Here is a 6,000-nt window from a genome sequence, read left to right as displayed (position 1 = left end):
ACTTCCCTTAGCTTTCACAATCTGCCAGTCAGACTTTCGACGGTACAGAGGATTCTACTAGACCCCTGTATGACCACTTTGACCTCTTTCGCCTCTTTCCAAGGGCTTCTGGTTATGGTAGTCTCTCTACCATTGGATAATCACCCAGAGTTTCCTGCCGGAGCACCCATGTGGTGCCAGCCTCCTCTGTTGTTTGTCTCCCTCTTGCTTCAATCAGATTTTTTTTTTTTACAATTTGAAAGTACTAATTAGCCGTTGGCTACTTTGCGTTCAAGACAGTTTATTTTCTTATCAATTCTCCACTCTACTCTGGCTGTGATGAACCGCTTGCCTTTCTTTATCCTTGGAGTCATTGAAATACCATTCCTATCATCTTCCTGAGGCCTTGAAACACCTTCATTACCTTGAGTCTGACAATGTAAGCACTCTCACGAATGTGATGGAGGATCAATGACCAGAACAGTGTAGATTTACATTACAAATGATTTACTTTTATTTTGGGAATTGTGTACAGGGTGGCTAAAGCAACAAACTTGGACTGCAATTATAAGCCAGAAGAAACAGTCTATTGTGACTTGGGGTCCTTGCTGGTCGATATGTAGTGCTACATCTGTTTGGGCATAAGGGGATTCCATTACCCTTTATCCTCATCTTCACAGATTCTTTCTCTGAGGTCTAATACTCAGACTTTAAGAGTTTCCTGCTCCATTTGTCTGTCCTTTTTTGTGGTGTTCTCAGTGTGTCTTCATTCTCGGCTTTAAGGGTTTACAACATCTTTCTTATCTGGTCTCCTTGGGATTTCCTTCGTGCATCTACTTCTCTCCTGAGGTAACCAGTTGCCTCACTTGAGCTTTCACAGAGGCCGGCTATAAGGCCTCCATGACCTCTCTGTATTAGGGTCCTGACTCCTACCCTCTTCTCCACCTCTTTAGCTCTGCTCTGATCCTTCTCGCGATACCACATGGCTCCTTCCAATCATTGTCTCACTCCAATTCCATGACTTGAGCCAAGCATGTCCTCTCATACCTTCCCGATCTTGCTAGCTATGACCTTACTTGCTTCTTGCATTTCCTCCAACAAACCACTTCCTGTGTCCAGCAAACCTCTTGCTGTGCCCAATTCTGATGTTTGTATGTTTTGATTTATCAGGCACTTTCGCCAGTGTCATACAAAAGAGATGAGTTGAATTTAATGCATAGACAACCAGAAAAAAACCAGAGGAAACTTTAAGACCTATTTGAGAGGAGGAGTTTTGCAGAGTTGAGTGAAATGGATTAAGTTAGGTTAGATCTAATGTGGAGTGGCAGATTATTCCAGTGTTTTGGGGCTCATAGGTAAAATTAGCAAAAGTGAGATTGCGTCCATGGAGGCCTATGGATAGTTGGTAGCGTCTGGCGGCAGGGCATAGAGCGAAAGCAGGCAGCAGAAAAAGGGGGTGCAATATCATGAATAGATTTGAAAGTCATGCAGAGAAAGCAAAACAATAGCCAACATTTAGGATAGCCAAGAGAGTGGGGGTGACTAAGGTACTGCGGGGAAAGACCGCAAAGCATAAGGATTGCAGAATTGAAAACGGAACTTAAAGGGGCACTGAGAGGCAGGCAGACTGAAAAAGGAGTGAGGAACAGTAATCGGGACGAAAAAAGATCAAGGCAGTAGCGAGCAGTTGGTAGCATGAAAAGTGATGATAGGGTGAGCTTTACTGGTCTGGTGTTATAGAGTTGAAAGTGACATGAACTTGGAGTGTTAGAAATGTGCGGCAAGAGAGTAAGATGGAATCAAAGACGATGCCCAGATTTTAAGTGGATGGTAAAAAGGACAAGGTGGGGGTTGGGTGGGAGAGGCACGAAATAGCAATGTCAGTTTTTGCGGCATTACGGTGTAGAAAGTGTATCCATCCAGGATTAGTTGTTAAGGAGGAGACCGTCTGAGATAGTAGCATGGACAGAATCAGAAAATTAGACGAAGATTGAGTTGGCATGGCCGTTGCTTGGTGGCGGCTCATTCAAAGAAGGCACCCATATCGCGACACATCACCATAGAACCTCCAGTGGCCTGTTGTAAGATGGTGCCCGCTAGCCAACGCTTCCGCATCGTGAGCACATCACATTGATGCTGACCAGGAAACAAAGTTCTCGGTTGGCATCAGAGCCTCGTGTCTCAACGCGCAGTCTCCGAGCGGATGTTCCATATTTTGGGTTTCTGTGAGACTCCTCTCCTTCTTCCTTGGTCCTCCTGGACGTTCTGCTCCTGGTCTCCTCTACTTGGTGACCCTTCTGGTTCTTCCCTGCCTTTCCTGGATCATGGTTGACCATTGTTTTATACAGTCTGCTTGCCTTGTTGTGCTCTTTGGGCCTGACATAGTCCTGTTACTACAGTGCTAGCTCTGTTCTGGAGGTTTTTTCCTCCTCACAGTGGTTTTCCCTACGATTTTCCTTCCTGAAGGTCACTCTTCTTTGAGTATGTCATTGACACTCCATTCAGATTGGCTTCTGGGAGGGACATGCCTTACCTCGCATCCTCCAGTCGTCAGCGTCCTGAAAAGGTAAGGCCTGTCTCTGACAGGATTGAGACGCCAACATACTCAGCAGTGGACCAGTTCAGGTCTTGGATGCTGCATTTCAGGGTTTGACTGCTGAGGTTCAAGCCCTCAAGATGGAGAACACTACTTTGAGACCGACTGTTTCGCAGCATCCAGAGAGGCATCATGAGCCTACTACCACTCCTCTTGGTATTGGGGCAGTCAATGGTAATCCGCGAGGGTTACAAAAGTTCTGGATGCCTGCAAGAATTAGTTCACCTTCAGAACCATAGCCTTTCCGTCAAACAGGGGCAAGTTAGGCTATCTAATTAACAACATGAACAACAGTGTTCTTTACTGGCCTATGCCTTGTGTGAATTCTAACAGTCCCCTCTTGGATGATTTCGATGGATTTGTGACATGGTTGAGAGGGATGATGGGTAGGCCGGATTTGACGTACTCTGCACAGGAAACCTTACTCTAGTGCACCCAGCTTTAGCTGCAGAAACGACAGAGCCCAGGTAAGTCCAGTATTCCTTATTCAGAAGAGGCTTTTCAGATGAGCTCATTGACAAGTTGGCCAGGGTTCCGTGGCCTGAGTCCTCGGTTTTACAGCTTGAGTTTCAAATCTGTGAGAGCCAGACCAAGAAAAAGAACACTGGCAACAGGTATACCTTCCTGTCATTTCTTTTCCGACCGAAATGAAGCACTACAGAAGCAGGAATGACTGAGCCAATACAAATAAGAGCAGCCAGGGGACCGTTAGCCGATTTGGAACGACAAAAACAATGAGGCCTCTGCATGTATTGTGGTTCCAGGGAGCATTTCATGCGTGGTTGTCCCATTGCCCCTCCTAGGAGGTTGGAAAACGACAACACTTGGTTCTAGGCAGACAAAAGGCAAAGAGTAATAGTCACCAGTCCCGTATTAGTAGAAGTACAATCTGATTCATCTGGTAACAATCAAATTGTCGTTCTAGTGGAGATTACCAACCTTAAAGGGAACCAGTAGCTGGAAGGTTCTGTCATCGATTGATTCTGGAGGAGCAGGCATTTTCATGGATCAAGATTTGGCTCATCAACACAGTCTGACTCCTAGACTTCAGAAACCAGGTGACCAATGTAGAAGTCCACTGTCTCCCCTTGCTTTCTGAACCCTTGGTGATGACTGTAGCCGCTCATCGGGAAACCTTAGTATTGGATCTGATTACCGCTGTGCATTACCCTTTGATCTTGGGTATACCGTGGCTTACTCTGGGCAGAGGAAACCCTGTTCTTGGGATCAGAAAGATGTGGCCTACACTATACCTTGACATAGACTGACGAGAGACCCACAGCTCAAGTACTATCGAGGAGTCTAGTTCCTATCAACTATCTAGATTACATAGATGTTTTCCAAGATGATCATAGCTGGAGACTACTTCCCCCACCGTCCTAACGATGGCTCCACAGACTTCGTAGTATGATTCCTTTCGGATGGGTGTACACATTATATGACAACGGAAAGGCCTCCTTAAGTACTGATCTTGATAATAATCTAGCAGACTGGTTCATGACGGAGTCTGATTCACTAGATGGTGGTTCATTGTTTTTTGTCCCTAAGAAATACACCTCTGAGTTGCGCCTGTACTTGGACTATAGAGGTCTTAATAAAGTGACATCGAAAGAATAGCATTCCTTACCCCCGATACATGATATACTCCCCACAGTCCAAGGAGCATTTGTGTTCACCAAGTTGGACCTTGGGGGTGCCTATCCCCTCATCAGAATACCCCGGAATTGCGTGGCAGAAACTGTTGGTGGCCCTCTGGACACTCAGATACATAACGGTACGTGTCCGCCTGTATGACTTGTGCACAGACCAAAGCAAATTATGCCCACCTGAACCTCCTGTTTCATGGAGGCTATTATCTTTTAACTTCATAGTGGATCTACTTCATAGAAGGACCCCCTTCAAACAGAATTAACCTGATATTGGTAACTGTTGATCACAACACTAAAGTAGCACATTTCTCAGCATTTCCTAAGATTCCTACGGCAGAAGCTATGGCCTGTGTTTTCCAAAGGGACATGTATCTTCTCCATGGGATACCAGGCAGCATCATTTCCGAGTGAGGTTCACGTTATCTGTCACGTTATTTGAAGATCTTGTGCTGACAATTTGGGATCCATAGACTCCTGGCTATCATCCACAGACCAATGGTTCTACAGAGTGTCTAAACCAAACCTCAAAATAATACCTACGTCGTTCTGCTTCCGCAACACAGGACAATTCGTATGAACTCTTAACTTTGGCGGAATGCGCTTACAACAACTGCTATCATAACACCATTCAAACCAGTCCTTTTCAGTGCACCTATGGGTAAAACAGACTATCCTTTCCTGTGTCTGCTCCATTTCTGCACCATGTACCTGCGGCTACACAGCATATTTAGGACCTCTGTGATGGTCATTCGTTGCACAGCCATGTTTATTGGATACCTGTGAGCAATTGAAAAGAACTGCTGATACTCGCAGAACATAGGAACCCGCATTTACCTTAGGGGACAAAGTGTGGTGGTGAACTAAATACTTTCCCAAGCACCTACCTCCCTCCAGACTGGGTCCTAAGTATTTTGGTCTCTTCCGCATGGTCTGTAAAATCCATGCTGTTACAGTCTTCTGTTACCGGCTTTATGGCACAGGATTGGACCCATATTTGTCTACTTATTGAAGGGCAGGTAACTAATTATTAAACAGTCCACACACTTTTATATTGCTGTTGCCTTATCAAAATAAGGCCCTTTCACTTAAGTCCTTTGCTGCTAAAGGAGATGGGAAATAATGCTGTAAGAGTGCCAATGTTAGCCATTTTTTGGGAGTTTGGAGTCTTTTAGGAAAGCAGAGCAAGTGTGGCAAGGCCAACATGAAGCAATTTGTGTTCCTGGAAGGTAAGAACAGAGCAAAGTTCTTTTGGGGTCCTCTCCTAATCAAACCACTTGAGGAGCCCGGGGCTGGAGGGCTGACAAATTGATTTATGTCCTGCAGGAGTACAAGGATGAGTAGAGGCTAAAATGCCCACTCAGGCCTACCACTGCTACAAACCAAGAGTGAACACTATCATAAAGGAAAAAGAAGCACAGTTAAGAGATAGACCCTTGCCTTTTTTGGTACTGTGGGCTCTTAAGAGGGGTGTGAATGTGTTGTAATACTGACCCAAACAAGAAAGTAACACCGCCCAAACTAAAGGGAATGTGCAATCAAGGTCCTATACAAATCTATATACTTTTCTGTAACCTACTAGCACTAGGGTGACCTTTGGGCTTGCCTGGAGATCCTTGCCCCCTGCAGGCAGCGTAGCCTGCTCCATCATCAATCAATTCATCTGGCACCTTCCCAGAGGCTTTTAAAACCTCTCATGTCAAACCGCTACTCAAATAAACCTCTCCCCATCAAGCTCCTGCCCAATCTCCAACACCTGCTTAATTGCTAAACTGATTG

Source organism: Ambystoma mexicanum, chromosome 2q, assembly GCF_040938575.1.
Source record: "Ambystoma mexicanum isolate Mex_15411 chromosome 2q, UKY_AmexF1_1, whole genome shotgun sequence".
NCBI classification, from domain to species: Eukaryota; Metazoa; Chordata; class Amphibia; order Caudata; family Ambystomatidae; genus Ambystoma; species Ambystoma mexicanum.
The sequence above is the reverse complement of the archived record's forward strand: the minus strand, read 5'-3'. Positions refer to the sequence as shown.